Raw genomic sequence first — 18,994 nt, 5'->3', positions numbered from 1 at the left:
GTGGGTAACAGAACACAACAGTAGGAGGGGTGGGACAGATCTTGGCTAGGATGTCCCAGATTTCAGGGCATGCTGACTGGTGACCAAAACCCTAAAGAAGGATATTGTTGTCTGGGGTGAAACTGGGTGTTGAAGAGGAAGTACTTTGTGACTAGTCCTTGGGGATAGTGGGAGGACTCAGGTTTGTGGAGTAGCGGCATGAGAGAGATGTTTACAACTAGAGCCTGACTGTAAAGGCATTGGTGAGACGATCAGCATACTGGGCAAGGCAGTTTGTTTCACAGTAGATACTCAGTCCCCAGTGACCAGGCTGTATGGGAAACATTTTTTGGTGTGGAAGGGATGACAGCCACCAAAATGCAGCTACTGTTGGTGGTTGGTGAATTAAATGTGGAGAGAAGTGTGGATGAAGACATTGGAGAGGAGGAGGTCAGCCTCTAGGAAATTGGCACACTGGGTTGGGAGGACCAGGTGAAGTGGATGGGAGAGAAGGTGTAGAAGTTGTGAAGGAATGAGGATAGGGTTTCTTGGCGACATCCATGGGTCATGAAGGTATCATCAGTGAGCCTGAACCAGACTAGGGGTTTGGCATTTTAGGAGGCTAGGAAGGTATCATCTTGGTGGCTCATAAACAGGTTGCCATTGGAGGATGCCAAGCCATGCCCATGGTTAGTTGGTAAGATATACAATGTATTGGATTTGGAGTCTGAGGGAATTTGGAAAAGTAGTGTTCAATAGTGATAAGATCATGGCCCTGAGGTTGTTGGCATTTAGGGAAATGGCATCAATATTCACAAGTAGGAATTCTGGAGGTACAGGAGTGGGGGTGGTGGTGAGTTAGTGAAGGAAATGGTTGGTATATTTGACATGTGAGGCTAGATTACATTCAATTGGGAGGAAGTGTTGGTTGATGAGGACCAAAATTCCTTCTGTGAGGGCACAATAACCAGCTAGAACAGGGCATCCAGGATTGTCGGGTTTGGGGAGTATTTAAAAGGTTAGTGTGAGGGGGTTTTATAGGAGTGAGGAGGGAAATGGATGCAGAGGAGAGGTTCTGGAAAGGGCCTAAGGCTGTAAGCAGGAATTTTAGGTCATGTTGGGCTTCTGAGATGGAATCACTCTGGCAGAGTTTGTAGGTAGAGTAGTCCGATAATTGGCAGAGGCCTTGTGCAAGTAGTAAGTGCAATTTATAACAACAGTGATGGAACCTCTGTCTGCAGGTAGGATGATTGAGTCAGGGTATCATTTGAGGTTGTACTTTATTCTTCTGAAAGTTTGGTGTTCTGGGGAAGGGAAGTGGGGAAGGATGGTGAGGCCAAGGTCGGGGTAAGGAATTCGTAGAAAGTGATCAGAGGGTGTTTAGGTAAGAGGGAGGAGGATCAAGGTATGATGATGATTTAAAATGGGGGGGGGGGGGGGGCAAGATTCAATGTTGGGATTAAGTTGGATTTGGGTGTAAGGATTGGTGGCAAAGAAGTCTTTCCATTGCAAGGATCAGAAGAAGAAGAAGAAGAAGAAGAAGAAATGCAACATGGTTAAATTTGGATGTAAGGCTAAAAGTGAGGGCTTTAAATAGGACTGAACTTTCTGTGGGGGTGAGGGTTCTGGTGTAAAGGTTAACAACAGTGTTACTGGAATGTTTCAGCTCTGAATGTGGTGGAGTGTTGGTAGACAGTTGTGCAGGATGTGAGAAGTTGAAAAGGTCAGCTAGGCAGGGTCTGGATGTATGAGAGGATGACAAGGAGGACCCTTGTGGTTAGGATAGGAGTTGGATAGTGGTGCCCTGATGCAGCAGTGGAATATCAGCAGGTTGAATAACTTATGGAGGTAGTGTCTGGAATGCTCGTCCAGGTGCTGGAGAGCAAGGCATTCAGTTTCAGATATGTGATATATGTAGCAGGCATTACACAATAGCAGAATCTTGCGAAGGAAACAGCTGTGGCTGTGGGATGCCTGGGGGTGAAAGTGTTAAATGGTTGTAAGGGGAGCTGGATAGCAGAAAAGAAGAGTAAAAAATATGCAAAGACTCACAAAATGCATGCAAATACGTAAAAAAACACACAAATCTGTGAAATACATACAAATACGCACAGACACTTTAAAAATGTACAGGAACATTGGAGGAAAGGAATGGATGAGTTATAGTAGTATGTGTGTGTTGGGATAAGAGAAGAGAGGGTAAAGGAGGATCAGTGAGGAAGAGGATCACAGATTTGCATGGCATGGGTAGATGCACGAGGGTGAGAGGAAGTGGGATGAGTAAGAATAATTATAATTATCAGTGAGAAGAATTTGGAGAATCGATGTTACACCAACAATCCATGTGATAACATAGCTGTGTGTTTTGCGTAAACGAGGTCAGTGATACAGTGTGGCTCTAAAAAGTGTGTGGTTTGGGACATCATAAATAAACACAGGAAAGTAGAGAATGATCAAACACAGAAGAGTAATGCTATAGAGAATAGTAACAAATAAAAAAAATCACAGGCTTGTGGAATTGAAGAAAAGCCAGGAGGAAAAATCAAACAATGGAAACTCCAGGTTATACTGTAATATCAGCAACATAAGGGAAAGATAGATAGCTACTCACTGTACAAGTGATACCTTGAGTTGCAGACAGGCCCAATGAAAAGCCGTCTACACATCTTTTGACCAAACCTTCTTCAGAAAAGGAACACCACACACACACACACACACACACACACACACACACACACACACACACAAAATGTGCCACACAACCATAAAACCATCTGGTAGCTTGGACCAGAATGCAATTATCTCGTAGAATGGAGGCAGCAACCTAGAGGGGCTGGGAGAGGATGGGATACTAGGGATAGGCAGGGGGAGGGAAGAGCGTTGTCCAACTGTGTGTGCAGGGACTTGACTGCCAACAGCATTGGGGGCTGGGAATAGTGAGGGGGGAGGGGGGGGGGTGACAGGGAGAACATGGAGCAAGAAAGGAGAAGAGTGTGAAAGGGGAAAGACAGGTGGGTACAATGCCAGAGAGTAGCACAGGGGACGAGAATGAGGAGGAACTGATAGGACAGAGGAGATCGAAACTGTTGGGTAGAGGGTGTGGGGACATTAGGTTTGCTGTAGGTTGAGCCCGAGATAATTTCAGGAGTGGAGAATGTGGTGTAAGGGTAACTCACATCTGCACAGTTGAGAAAAGCTAGTGGTCGAGAGGAGGATCCGTATGACTTGGGTAGTGAAGCAGCCATTGAAATCAAGCATGTTATGTTGAGGTTTGTGTTGTGCCACAGGCTGGTCTATTTGATATTGTGCACTGTTTGACAGTGGCTGTTCATCTTTATGGACAGCTGACTGGTAGTCATACCAATAGAAAAAGCTGTGCAGTGGTCACAGCAGAGCTGGTAAATGATGTGGCTGCTTTAACAGGTGGCCCAGCCCCTGATGGGGTAGGATAAACATGTGACAGGACTGAAATAGGAAGTGCATCTTCCACAGGGATATGATTCCTGTTGTGAGGGGCTGGTATTGGGAGTGGCATGGGGATGTACCAGAAAGCTGCAGAGGTTCTGTGGACAACTGTACACCACTTTAGGAGAGGTGTGAAGTATCTCTGGGGAAGGGAACTGGGGAAGGATGGTAAGGCCAAGTTAGAGGTAAGGGACTCCTGTAAGGTGACCAGGGATCGGTTAGATGAGAGGAGGGGAGGATTATGGTATGATAGTGGTATGAACTGGGAGAGGCAGGGTTCAGTGTTGGGATTAAGTTGGCTTTGGGTGGAGGGACTGGTGGCAAAGAAGTGTTTCCATTGTTAGGGTCAGGAGAAGGAGAGTGGGCCTTTGGCATGTCCAACATGGTTGAATTTGGGTAAAAGTTAGGGCTTTGAATAGGAATTAAACTTCTGTGGGGCTGCGAGTTTTGATGGAAAGATTGGTACACTGTTGGTAGGGAGCTGTGCAGGATATGGCAAGTTGAAAAGCTAGGCAGGGTCTGGGTGGTATGAGAGGTTGATGAGGGGGAACACTGTGGGTAGGATAGGGGTTGTATAATAGTGCCCTGATGCAGCAGTAGTATGTGAGCAGGTTAGATAAATTATGGAGGTGGTGTCTGGAATACCCCTCCAGGTGCTGGAGAGCAAGGCATTCAGCTTCAAAGATGCAATGTGTGTAACAGGGATTGTACATGAACAGTATCTTTCAGAGGGAACAGGTGGTTGTGGGATGCCTGTGCTATGCAGATGTGTTTTTACAACACCAGATTTGTGAGGGCCAGAGACTAGTAGAATCTAAAGAGGTGAACGTCATTGTGAAGGAAGGTGTGGGGCCCAGAGAACTGAATTTTCTTGATTAGGCCACGGGAGGGGCCAGAAGGGATTCCACTGTTAAAGCATCATTTAACAAACAGGATGTGGGATTGGCTTTTCTGAACTGATCCAGAAAGATGGAGCAGGAATCCATTGTGGCAGGAATGGTAGAGGGGAACAGGAATGATGCAGAAATGGGCAAATGAAACTGTTAGATGGTTGGATAACAGAAAAGGTGTGTAAGAAATACATGAAGACATGCAAAAACGTGTGCACATACTTAAAATATACGCAGAAATATATAAATATCCACAAATGTGGACAGCTACATAAATATACACACATCAAAAAAAGTTTTGTAACACCTCGGTTCCAAGAGTTGCAGAATCTGTACAGAAAATTGGATTAGAGATCAACATCATTTCCGCCCTTTTTATTTCTCGTGAAAACCACACATTCCATGTTCTGCCACTATACAGCAAGACCTTCAGAGATGGTGGTCCAGATTGTTGTACACACCAGTACCTCTAATACCCATTAGTACGTCCTCTTGCATTGATGCATGCCTATATCCTTCATGACATACTATCCACGAGTTTGTCAAGCCCTGTTGGTCCAGATTGCCCCACTCCTCAGCAATTCGGCATGGATCCCTTAGAGTAGTTGATGGGTCATATCATCCATAAACAGCCCATTTTGATCTATCGTAGGCATGTGTGATAGAGTTCATGTCTGGAGAATGTGCTGGCCACTCTAGTCGAGCAATGTCATTATCATGAAGGAAGTTATTCACAAGATGTGCATGACAGGGACACGAGTAGTCATCCATGAAGACTAATGCCTCACTGATATGCTGCCAATATGGTTGCACTAACGGTTGGAGGATGGCATTCACGCATCATACAGCCATTACGGTGCCTTCCTTGACCACCAGCGGTGTATGTTGGCCCCACATAAAGCCACCCCAAAGCAGCAGGCAACCTCCACCTTGATGCCTTCACTGGACAGTGTGTCCGAGGTGTTCCTCCTGACAGGTTGCCTCCAAACACATCTCCAACAATTGTGTGGGTGAAGGCATATGCGACACTCATCGATGAAGAGAATGTGAGGCCAATTCTGAGCGGTCCATTAGGCATGTTGTTGGGCCCATCTCTACCACACTGCATGGTGTCATGGTTGTGGAGATGGATCCTGTCATGGATGTCGGGAGAGAAGTTGCGCATCATGCAACCTATTGCACACAGTTTGAGTCATAACATGACGTCTTGTGGCTGCATGAGAAGCATTATTCAACATGGTTGCATTGCTGTCAGGGTTCCTCTGTGCCATAATCCATAGGTAGCAGTCATCCACTACAGTCGTAGCCCTTAGGCAGCCTGAGTGAGGCACGTCGTCAGCAGTTCCTGTCTCTCTGTAACACCTCCATGTTCAAACAACATCACTTTGGTTCGTTCAGAGATGCCTGGACACTTCCCTTGTTGAGAGCCCTTCCTGGCATAAAGTAACAATGCAGATGTGATTGAACCGTGGTATTGGCCATTTAGCATTGGTTATCTACAGACAACACAAGCTGTGTACCTCCTTCCTGGTGGAATGACTGGAACTGATCAGCAGTCAGACTCCCTCCATCTAATAGGTACTGATCATAAATGGTTGTTTACATCTTTGAGTGGGTTTAGTGACATAGCTGAACAGTCAAAGGGACTGTGTCTGTGATACAATATCCAAAGTCAACATCTATCTTCAGTAGTTGTAGGAACCGGGGTGATGTAAAACTTTTTCTGATATATGTATGTTAGAAATGTACAGAGACTTGGGACAAAAGGAATGGATGAATTATGGGAGTATGCATTTGATGGAATAAGGTAAGCGAAGGAGCATCAGTTAAGTTGAGAATCACAACTTTTCATAGCTTGGGTAGGTGTGTAAAATAAAATGCTAAAATATGAAAAGATGAGGAAGGGAGCTGGAGCAATAGGATTAATTGCAACTATCACTGAGAAGAATTTGGGGCACTGATCCTGCATCAGCAATCTTTGTGGTCATGTAGCCACGTCTTGTGCACAGATGAGATCGTTGATACCATTTATCTCAGATGGGTGTGTGATTTGGAAGGCAGTGAGTAAACCTTGGAAGAAGGAGAAATAACAGACACTAAGAAGAGTAATAGTAAAAAGGGAAACATCACAGGGTTGTGGGATGTAAGTAAAGCTGTTCGGTAAAATCAAACTGTGGAAACTGCAGGTTGAAATGTCAGCAATATAAGGAAAGGTTAGATAGCTACTCACCATAAAGATGACACATCTCCATAAAGATGACACATTGAGATGCAGACAGGCACAATGAAAAGACAGTTACGCATTATCTTTCAGCCAAGGATTCTTTAGGAAGGGAAACAAACATGGATTTATTCATAGAAGCAAGCACACCTCATGTCCACATGGCTGCCATCTCTGACAGCTTGTACCAGAATGCAACTGACACATAGAATGGAAACAGCAGTCTGGAAAGGACGGGGAAGGAGAAGGGTTTACCAGGGTAGGGATGGTGTGAGTGAAGAGTGCTGCCTGATCTGGACTACCAACAGGCATAGTGCCAGGGAGCTGTGGGGCAGGGAGTTGGGGAGAGAAGAAAAAATTGTGAGTGAAATGGGAGAGGAGTGGGGTAGAGGTAAGATGAGTGGGTGCATTGGCAGAGGTTGGTGCAGAGGGTGTAAAGACAGTAGGTTGAGGACAGGATAAGTGACAGTGACAAGAAATACTCTGAGGGTCTCAGTAAGGCCATCACAGACAGGTGCTATCCTCCAGACCTAGTGTGCAAAGAGAGCTCTCATGCTAATTACCCCCCCCCCCCCCCATGAACCACTTACAAAGGATTACCCCCTTCATCACCCACCACTGTGGACTGAAACAACTGAACCACATCCTTCTTCAGGGCTTTGATTACCTATCATCATGCCCTGAAATGTGGAACATTCTATCTAAGATCCTTAACATCCCTGAAAAATGGTGTTCCATCACCTACCGAATCTCCACAATGTCCTAGTCCATACCTGTGCCATCCCCAATTACAACCCCTTGTTCCAGTGGTGATATCCCTGTGGAAGACTCAGGTGCAAGACCTGCCCAATCCACCCACCCAGCATTTCCTATTCCAGTCCTGTCATAGGTTTATCCTACCCCATCCAAGGCTGGGCCACATGTGAGAGCAGCCATGACATGAACCAGCTCTTGTTATTTGTTTAGTTCGTTATTCTCCCAAACTAGTTTTGGTGACAAATATCACCATCATCCAATGATATTTGTTGCCAAAACTAGTTTGGGAGGATAATGAAGTAAATGAATAGCAAGGTGTTTTGTATCAGGCAGACTCAGTTTCTGATATTGTTGTTTTTCTATGCAAAAATGGACCAAATGGAAGAGTTCCAAGATAAAATTATTGCTTAGATTTTTATGTTGGTATGATTGCCAACCACCTGTCTAGCAGGATGCCACTGCCGAACTGTGGCCAAAAGCAAAGTAGATCACACAGTGGCACAACATCAAGCTGAAAATAACATGATTGATTTCAGTAGCTGCTTTACTACCTGAGCCATTTGATTTTCTCCTCCACCATCACCTAATATGAACTGTGCAGATGGAAGTTATTCTTACATCACATTCTCTGCTTCCAAAATTATTCCTGTCTGAACCTATGGTAAGCAACTCTCCTCATACACTCCCTCCATCAATTTTCACCTGCTCTGTCCTATCACCTCCTCCTTATTCTCCTCCTCTCACCTTCTTTTTATACCATCCTTGGGCAACAACCTGCCCATCTTTCCCCTTCCCTGCTCCTCTTGTTTTTCACTCCCCACCTCCTCCCCCGTGAACTCCCTGCCCAAAGCCTCCCAAAGCTGTGCCTGTTGGCAGTATAGTGCCTGCACTGTCCACCAAGGAGCACTCCTCTTTCCCCTTGCCCATCCCCTGTGATGCATTTTTGACCCTCTTCTCATGTGTTTGGAGCTGACTCAGAACACTCACATTTGATATGTCACCCAATGTATTGTGTGTTAATTGACCTTTAATGTAACTCTGTTACCTTTAATTGTCTTCTTTGTTTGGAGATCCTACAACGTAGTATCTCTGTAGAACCACGCGTAGCCCTGAAGAGACTTGAACACTTTTCCTTTTCAGGTGTTATTGTTGGAAGGAAAAGCCATATCTACTCTAATTACGAAATGACACCAACATTTCACCATTGACTGTGTTGTATTCGTTTCAATGGGTGTACAGTTCACAATTACTTCATAACTTTGAGCAGATACAATTTAATTCATACATAACATTCATCTAGAAGGCTTGACAAGAAGCAGTTTATAAGCAAATCATTTCATTTTAGTGCTTCCCTTGTTTGTTGCTGTTCAGATTCTTGGAGAGAGTTTATGCTCCTTGACAGTCGAGACACCTTGAAGCCATGATATCAAAACATAAAAGGCCCCACCCACAACAGGTGAAGACATTTATTCATCATTGCGCATTGCCGATATCGTGAACTGCACACCTCTCGATTCAACTTTGCACAAACGTGAAATAGAATGGCCACGCCCAGTATGTGTTTTGTATCTTATTCCCTACCTAATACTAATTCACTGTTTTTTAATGATCATCTTTCCTTGTCATAGATAAGGAATGGGAAATGTTTTTTGTCTAAATGGCATGTAACACCACGTTTCTGCTATCCTTTCCTCTCTGCCGCCCCCTCCAGGCTACCAATTCCTTTCTATGTGACAGTTGCACTCCAGTTCAAGCAGCCAGAAATGACAGTCATGTGTGCATGAGGTGTGCTTGCTTGTGTGAATAAACGTGTATGTGTTTCTGTTTCTGAAGAAGGCTTTGGCCGAAATCTAATGTGTCACTGTCTTTTCATTGTGCCTAACTGTAACTCAACAAGAAAAATTTAAAATTTTTTGTAATGTAAAAGATCAATCAGAAAGAGAAATAATTAATAATGAAAACTCTGACATTAGGGAAATGATAACACTCATGATATTAACTAAAAGTATCGGCAACAAATAGAAAAAGGTGTTGTTAGTTAATCAAAGGATCAAACTGGCTTTAGAGCTGGATAGAGCATAACAGACTTTTTGCAAGTTATAAACAAAATTTTGCACACAAAACGTTTTTCATGACCTCGGTTCTGAGAGTTGCAGAACCCGTACAGAAAATTGGAATAGAGATCAACATAAGCATCATTTCCACCTTTTTTATTGCTCATGAAAACCACACATTGCATGTTGTACCACCATACAGTGAGACATTCAGAGGTGGTGGTCCAGATTGCTGTACACTTTGGTATCTCTAATACCCAGTAGCACGTCGTCTTGCATTGATGCATGCCTGTATTTGTCATGGCGTACTATCCACAATTTCATCAAGGCACTGTTGGTCCAGATTGTCTCACTCCTCAATGGCAATTCGGCATAGATCCCACAGAGTGGTTGGTGGGTCACATCGTCCACAAACAGCCCTTTTCAATCTATATCAGGCATGTTCAGTAGGGTTCACGTCTGGAGAACATGGTGGGCACTCTATTAAAGTGATGTCGTTATCTTGAAGAAAGTCATTCACAAGATGTTCATAATTGGGGCGTAAATTGTTGCACATGAAAACTAAAGTCTCACCAATATGCTGCCAATATGGTTGCATTATCAGTCTGAGTATGTCATTCACATATTGTACAGCCGTTACAGCATCTTCCATGACCACCAGCGGCATATGTCGGCCCCATATAATGCTACCCCAAAACATAAGGGAACCTCCACATTGCTGTACTCACTGGACAGTGTTTCTAAAGCATTCAGCCTGACCGAGTTGCCTCCAAACATGTTTCTGATGATTTTCTAGTTGAAGGCATATGCTGTTGTGGTTGGACGGAGAGCCAACCCCGTATTTCTAAAGGAGGCCGAAATTCACGTGTCTCAGCTCACGCAGGCTGGCGTAAGGTCTGGAACATGACAAGGGAATTAGAATTGAGATAAACAGACGTAGCTGGTGGAATACTTAACTTTCATCCATCAATTGAGAACGTCGCTCTTTATGGTACATGATTCACAATATCAATACTACGGATACTGGTGCCTTGCTAGGTCGTAGCAAATGACGTAGCTGAAGGCTATCCTAACTATTGTCTCGACAAATGAGAGCTTAGAAGTCAGTGAACCATCGCTAGCAAAGTCGGCTGTACAACTGGGTCGAGTGCTAGGAAGTCTCTCTAGACCTGCCATGTGGCGGCGCTCGGTCTTCAGTCACTGATAGTGGTGACACGCGGGTGCGACCTGTACTACCGGACTGCGGCCGATTTAAAGGCTACCACCTAGCAAGTGTGGCATCTGGCGGTGTCACCACATTCCTCCCGCGCAAATTGGCGTACGGTTGTGGAATAAGGCTTCCACCCGCCGTGGGGAGGACTGCATATTGACGTATGTGACGAGGTGGGGAGTCTAATAACAGGCGAAGCTGTGCCACCCGCACTCTGCCATTTGGACCGCAGGGAGCTAGGAAACGCCTGAAAACCTGCTCCAGGGTGCACGTCAACATGCGGTGTATGCACCCATAGAGAGACAGGAGGGGCCAAAGGGTCGACCTGCATCAGGCCAGGGCACCCGAAGGGCAAAGACGACATTCGGTCCGGAGCGGGCAAGAGTTCCATGTCGGAGGACAACTGGTCACGGGAAGCGATCGGCGGCACATGACCCAGAGAGGCACCCTACGGTTGCAGCGGCGCGTCGACTGCGGGCGTCGCCGGCGTGATAACAGGCGTCGCCATGGGGCAAAATGGAAGGCAGCGTCAGTAACACCTGGGGCTGAGGCGAGCCAGTAGATGTGTCCCCAGGGCGCTGACTGGACGGCACCGTCGCTGAAAGCAGACGGCGAGCGGCAGATCCCGTGCGACGACAGAGGCGCAGCTGATTGAGATACCGACGCACCTCACCAGAGGTCCCCAAAACCAGATACATAGCGCTGCCGAGGCAGTGAAGAATGGGCTCTATGAGCCAACTCCGTGAACCACGATAGTGGCGATAGTAGACAACATCGCCTGGAGCAAAAGCAGGTGCCTGCCACTGCACAGGAACCTGATGCGGCAGATGTAGCAAAGACATCAAGGTTCGATGATGACGACCGTGGAGCTATTCAGCCTGCGAGCGACCATCTCGGGGCTGAAAGCGATACGAGGACAAAGAGCAATAACGCGTCCTCCCGAGAATGAGATTCTCTTAACTTCAACATCTGTGACTTGAAAGTCCTGACCAATCGTTCAGCGGCACCGTTTGATTGTGGCAAAAATGGCACGGATGTCAGATGTTGAGCACCATTGGCTTTGCAGAATGACTGAAATTCTGTGGACATGAATTGTGGGCCATTGTCGGAAACAATGGTCTATGGAAGACCTTCAATGCAAAAGATAGCGAATAATGCTTGGATGGTGGCAGACGACGTCGTGGAAGACATCCGGACAACGAAAGGAAAATTACTGAATGAATCTACCACAACCAACCATCGAGCATTCCAGAATGGACCAGCAAAATCGATGTGTAAGCGTTGCCAAGGGGAAGTGGGTTTTGGCTATGCAAAGAATTTCCGCGGTGGTGCTGATTGTTGTTCGGCACACACCATGCAAGAAGAGCACATATTCGTAATCGCGGCATTGATTCCGAACCAGGTACAGTGCTGATGAGCAAGTTGTTTCGTTCTCACTATACCCCAGTGTCCTTGGTGGAGAAGCTGTAAGACTGTAACGAATGTGGTACCACGACACTGGACTGATCATTATCAGAACGCAACAACGAAACACCACGTTGTACAAAAAGTCTTTCCTTGTGAGCAAAAAATCGACGAGCCCACGGGTCCCCGATCCGTGACTTCGACAAGGGCCATTGCATAGCAACAAAACGCAGAACGGGAGCAAGAACAGGGTCGGCAGTTGTGGCTGTAGCTACACGACGAAAATCAATCGGAAACGATTCGACCAATTCATTGGTTTCCGCATCAATGAACATGCAAGCAAGTTTGGAGGAATCGAATGCCCTATCCTCAGCAACAGGCAAGTGGGACAACGCATCGGCGTTTCCGTGCTTAGCAGTGGACCGATACAAGATATCGTAGTGGTACTGTGAGAGGAAAATAGACCAGCGAATGAATTTCTGCGCTGTACGTGGAGGTACAGGCTTGGTTGGATGAAAAAGCGATGTCAAAGGTTTGTGGTCTGTGATTATGGTAAAGTGACGACCATACAAGAAATCATGAAACTTTGTAACACCAAATATGAGAACCAATGCTTCTTTCTCGATCTGTGAATGATTTCTTTGCGCAGAAGAGAGCAATTTGGACGCAAAGGCAATAGGGCGATTGTGCGATCCATCTTTGTGTGCAAGTACAGCACCGATTCCGAAATCCGATGCATCCACCATCAATAAAAGGGGCTTCTGGGGATCGAATGGCGTAAGGCAAGTATTGGAAAGCAACGCCGATTTCAACTGGCGAAAGGCGCGTTCGCATTCCGTCGTCCAGGCGAACGGAACACCCTTATGGCGTAAGCGATGAAGTGGTGCTGAAATGGAAGAGGCATGTGGAATATATCGGTGGTAATAGTTGATTTTTTTCCAGCACACTCTGTATCTGCGGCGACGGCAAGTCTTGTATGGCACGAAGGTGCGTGGGACTGGGATGTATGCCTTGGGCATTGAGTACATGTCCCAAGTATGGTAAGTCCTGAGCAAAAAACACACATTTGTCCTTTTGCAAGCGTAGACCATTTTGTCGCAAGGCCTGAAATAATGTTCTGAGATTGGCCAAATGTTCTTCTTCCGTCTTTCTCGAGATCACAATATCGTCCAGATAATTTGCTGCAGTAGGGACCGACACACAAACAGTGTGTAGACATTGCTGAAACAATGCAGGGGCGGATGCACACCTGAATGGCAGTCGTTTGAATCGATACAAACCAAAATGCGTGTTAACCACCAAAATGCACTGGGATTCTTCGTCCACCGGTATTTGCAAGTACGCATCTGCTAGGTCCAACTTCGAAAAATATTTACCCGGTCACAGTTTGTCAAAAAGATCTTCCAGGCGGGGTAAAGGAAAAGTTGCAATCACTAGTTGTGGATTCTCTGTTGCCTTGAAATCCACACAAAGTCTCAATTTGCCGCAAGGTTTTGGCAAAATTACTAAGGGTGATGCCCAGAGAGAAGCCTGCACACGTTCAATAACACCTTGTGATTCCAAATCATCTAATGTTTTTGGGACCTCATCACGCAATGCGTGGGGAACATTGCGTGCTCTGAAAAATTTTGGTTGCGCGTTTACTTTCAGTTCCAAATGTGCCTTATAGTTCTTAGCGCAACCAAGGCTCGGTGCAAAAATATCTGCAAATTCTTCACATGGACGAGAAACACTGTCGGACGGTACCGTCTGGTTCACTGATAAGACCTGATTTACTATAGATAAGTTAAACAACTGAAATAAATCGAAACCAAACAAGTTCACTGCAGAAGAAGAACGAAGGACGTAAATTGCACAAGTTTTGTTTGTCCTTTGTATGTTGCAAGAAGGCTGCACTGTCCTAACACAGGGATCTTTTGTCCCGAATAACTACTTAATTTAACATTTGCGGCACGCAACGGAGGTGTGCCCAGCAGTTTGTAAGTGTCTCGATTGATCAGTGAAACTGCAGCACCACAGCTGAAATGGTATCACTTTGCCGTTAATGTCCAAGTCCACAAAAAGTTTATTGTCCTGCTGATGACAAGAGCGACTATCTCGTTCAACGTGAACTGACACTGCTACATAATCACTTGCGACTTGACAGGAGTTCCGGCGATGTCGACGCACACTATTTTTGGGACGAACACAGTCACTATTAGAGAGAGTGGCACTGGGTGGAGTGGAATGAATTACATGAATTTCCATGGGCGAAGTTTTGCAAGTCTGAGTATCCTTCGTTCCAGGCCCTTTGCTTCGCGCCAGAATCGGAATGGAACCGTTTTGAGCTTCCGATCTGAGCTTTTTCTGGCAACCACTCTGAACCTGTCCTTTTTTATTACAATAAAAGGAAATAGCCTGGCGTGACGGGCAGTTCTCACGCGAATGTTTAGTAGCACACCGCGGGCATGATTTGATCAATGCAATTGCTTGCCTGCGCGGCAAAGGTGGCTGAGAGCCTGGCGGCAGCAGTGCGGCCAGGCGCGAGGGTTGTTTACTGCCCGGTGCAGCTCGCCCGGCGGGCCGGTTAACCTGACACACTGCTGGTGAAGTTTCAAATGATTCCTGAGCAAAGTCAAGTGTGTCCTGCCGATCCAATATGTCCATCACTTGTTGAAGGGAGGGATTGAGTAGTTTCCAAATCTGTTCCCTTATACGAACATCAGAAACGTTCTGTGCAATTGCATCACGTACCATAGTATCTGAATAAGGGAGTCTACACTGACACTCAAAAGCACAATCCCTAGTAAGGCATTGCAAGGTTGCAAACCACTCCCGATTAGTCTGACCTGCCGTACGTTTTGTACGAAAGAAGGTATACCGTTTGGCAACTACATTGACTGATTCTTTGAAATATGCATCTAATGCAGACAAAATTTCTTCGTAGGACAGAGTTGCTACGTCGCGTCGGGGAAATAATTTGACTATCACACGGTATGTGGTCACCCCAACTGACGATAACAAAAAAGGCTGCCGCTCGTTACCTTGAATACTGTAGGCGGCGAGATGGAATCCAAATTGGCGTGATCACTCCGTCCAGCTTTCCAGTGCCGCATCAAAAGGTAGAAAAGTGGGTGCAACAGCGTGGTGTGGCTGTGTTAGCGGTGAAGCGGCTGCTGCTGCATCATTTTGCATTGCACGTTGATCCTGGACAAGCTGTCCAAGGGCATCCAGCAAGGCCTGCGTCTGCTGATTCTGTAAGCGATAAAATTCGGACAGTATATCTGGAGATTGTGGCGAAGCCATTACACAAGTAAATCAGAGCAATTGAGATAAGAACACTTTTACTCTCGTCGCCAATGTGGTTGGCAGGAGAGCCAACCCCGTATTTCTAAAGGAGGCCGAAATGCACGCGTCTCAGCTCACACAGACTGCCGTAAGGTCTGGAACATGACAAGGGAATTAGAATTGAGATAAACGGACGTAGCTGGTGGAATACTTAACTTTCATCCATCAATGGAGAATGTCGCTCTTTATCGTACATGATTCACAATATCGATAGTATGGATACTGGCGCATTGCTAGGTCGTAGCAAATGACGTAGCTGAAGGCTATGCTAACTATTGTCTCGGCGAATGAGAGCGTAGAAGTCAGTGAACCATCGCTAGCAAAGTTGGCTGTACAACTGGGGCGAGTGCTAGGAAGTCTCTCTAGACCTGCCGTGTGGCGGCGCTCAGTCTACAATCACTGGTAGTGGCGACACGCGGGTCCGACGTATACTACCGGACCGCGGCCGATTTAAAGGCTACCACCTAGCAAGTGTGGTGTCTGGCGGTGACACCACATATGCTACTCTCATTAGCAAAGAGTGATGCCAATCCTGAGCGGCCCATTCGGCATGCATGGAGCTGTTGTCACAAAGATGGACCTCACCACGGATGTTAAGAGTGAAATTGTGCATGATACAGCCAATTGCACATAGTTTGAATTGTAACACGATGTCCTGTGGCTACATGAAAAGCGTTATTCAACATGGTGGCGTTGCTATCAGGTTTCCTCCGAGCTACAATCCATAGGCAGTGGTCATCTACTGCAGTAGGAGCCCTTGGGCGACCTGAGCAAGGCATGTCATTGGCAGTTCCTGTCTCTCTGTATCTCCTCCATGTCCGAACGACATCGCTTTGGTTCACTCTGAGACGCCTGGACACTTCCCTTGTTGAGAGCCTCTCCTGGCACAAAGTAACAATGCGGATGTGATCAAACCAAAGTATTGACTGTCTAGGCATTGTTGAACTACAGACAACACAAGCTGTGTACCTCCTTCCTGGTGGAATGACTGGAACTGATCAGCTCCATCTAATAGGTGCTGCTCATGCATGGTTGTTTACATCTTTGGGCGGGTTTAGTGACATAGCTGAACAGTCAAAGAGACTATGTCTGTGATACAGTATCCAAAGTCAACCTCTATCTTCAGGAGTCCTGGGAAAGGGGGGTGATGCAAAACTTTTTTTTGAAGTGTGTAGAATGGAGTAATGGGTAAGAATTACTATGTTGGCTAGCTTTCATACACTTGGAGTTAACGTTTGTTTCATTTCAACAAAAACTGCACTAAGGTTCTGGGGGAGAAGGAAAATTTTGGTCCATCTTATGTTAGTGTACTGAAGACCGTAATTATACACAAATAATACAGCTCCCATTAAGCTTACACAAAATAGATTGAAAATCAGACTGAAAGAAGAGATATGTAAGGAGATTCCATACCACTTAAACTATCCTCACAAGTACCAAGGGAAGTTTTCACATCCTGTGAACTGGAAAGATGAAATAGGAATGTGTGTTAGTGGAACATACCTGAAACACTTTTTTTTCTGCTGGTCACTACTGTGTACTGTTTGCAAATTAAACTTCAGCAGCAATGTGTAGAATTAAACGGAACAAGTCTGAAAGTATGCCTACTTACTAACTGTAATGCAGTTAAACTATTGTATAGCCAACACACTTAAAAAAAACTAGTGCAAACCAGAGACAAAGCCTTGGAACCAGTGTCTGAGATTCGGTATCTAGGTCAGCTGGATGTAACAAGAAGATGCAATGGAAAAAAAATATACTTTTGGTAAACTAAATAGATCTTAATGCAGTACTTCCAGGTGCTCAGCTGAGTTTGTATTTCATCTGAACTCGCAGAAGTATGTCACAAAACAATCTTGCTGAGAAACTGTGAGAGACAAATAGAGTTTTTGAGACTAAGCTTCGAAAACAGAATATTTAGTTCCAGTGTTTATTATGTGCAATATCTTTTAAGAGAGAAGCATGAACTGGCAGTAAAAAGCCAGTTAAAAATGTGAGGTGAGCTCATTGAACAATAGAAAGACATGTTGTTATGGAAAAAGAAATGGATCATGTGAAAATGATTGTGACTATGATGCTGAGTCGCAGTTAGGCACAGCAAAAGACTGTCAGAAAGTGCTCACTTTCTGACAGTCTTTTGTTGTGCTTATCCACAACTCAGCATCATCACTGCATGGTGAACATTGGCTGTGCTTTTGATAACATTGTTATGTTATGTCCTGGAATTTTCATTGGTTTATTATGACCGTGTTGTAAATAAACAGAAGTGGGTAAGACACACAGCCAGATGAACAGGTGGTGACAAACCAAAGAGCTTTGCTTGATTCTAAGAGTTACAAAAAGACTCCAATGATAGCCTAATGGAAGGTGGCCAGATGACATTTGAATATATATATATATATAAATAGAGATGATAGTGCACAGAAAATTCTGCAGAAGGCTTTTAAGAAGCAATGGATATTAAGTAGTGTGCCCCAGGAAGGTGTTCTGATGGGACCCTTCCTGTCCATCAGTAAATTAATGACCTAGAAGGACAATGTAGTTATTTGTACTGAAGTACTATTAGGAAAAATGAGTTGTGAAAATATTCAGACAGATTTTGATAACATTACTAAATGGTGCAATTTGGAAACTTGCTTTAAATTTTCAGAAATGTCAAATTGTGCACATCAAACCCAAAAGTATAGTCTAACAATAAAAACAATCAATTATTGATATAATTATTTAATTGGATTGATAATAAATCTACTCACCAAGCAGCAGCAACATAACACACACATAAGACTGTTGTGATTGGCAAGCTTTCGGAGCCAGTGGCTTCTTCTTCAGGTAGAAACTTTGCCAACCACAACAGTTGTTTGTGTGTGTGTTCTGCCACCACTTGACAAAAGCATAGTCTGCACTATTAGTGAGTCACAGCTGGAATGAGTCAACTGGGTGTAAGAATTTGTGGGGGTACTAAATGAAACTATGCTGAGTATACAAAAAGTCTACCAATCAATAAAAAAGTTGGTACTTAATTTGTACATAAAGCAGAACAAGTAGATGATGTGAAAATATTATCCAGAGAAAAGAAGGTGAAATAGACATTGATTTCTTTGAAATGGAATTGTCTAAGCAAGACAAAACTTTAGGTGAACAAGTACATTTCATTAGCAGAAGGGTAAGGTTAGTAGTCAGTTACTTCAGTTTATATTTTAATCATGGATATTTGCATGTATTGAACTTTTAACTTTCCATTTTACTTTCATTTTGAAACGCTATATTAAATAAATATTATTTTACATTTGTGGGTAGTTATGATGAGTTGTAATTAACTCTTTTTTTAAAAAAAGTTATTCTGAAACTACAAAGGTTGCCTTTTTATTTTCATACATATGCTACAAAAACTGTTTTTTATGTATGATTAACTATTTTTTTTATATTATTACCAGCCAACCAGACCCGACTCAACTTTACAGAAAAAGCACTAAGTGTTGTGACTGGATGACTTGTCTTGTGTGGTGGTAATTCTGTTTACATCCACGTTGTAGAGCTATGATTAAAATTCAGAGAGCATCGTGTAACTGAATACCAACAGTTTAATACAACTTAAATGATTTAAGTAGTGCACATCAGACATTACCAGCACTGACACACATTATCTGTTCCATGTTTAATTTAACTGGCATTTGGAGTGATATCTCAT

The 18,994-nt window shown here is 44.6% G+C and overlaps 1 protein-coding gene across 1 annotated transcript in view; it reads left to right on the top strand.

Moving 5' to 3' along the window:
• The window catches only part of LOC126336311 (MFS-type transporter SLC18B1-like), a 341,991-nt gene that overhangs the window by 249,391 nt on the left and 73,606 nt on the right, over positions 1-18,994 (top strand). The window lies entirely within an intron of this gene.

This window comes from Schistocerca gregaria, chromosome 2 (genome assembly GCF_023897955.1).
Source record: "Schistocerca gregaria isolate iqSchGreg1 chromosome 2, iqSchGreg1.2, whole genome shotgun sequence".
NCBI lineage: Eukaryota > Metazoa > Arthropoda > Insecta > Orthoptera > Acrididae > Schistocerca > Schistocerca gregaria.
This window is presented reverse-complemented; position numbering and strand designations above follow the sequence as displayed.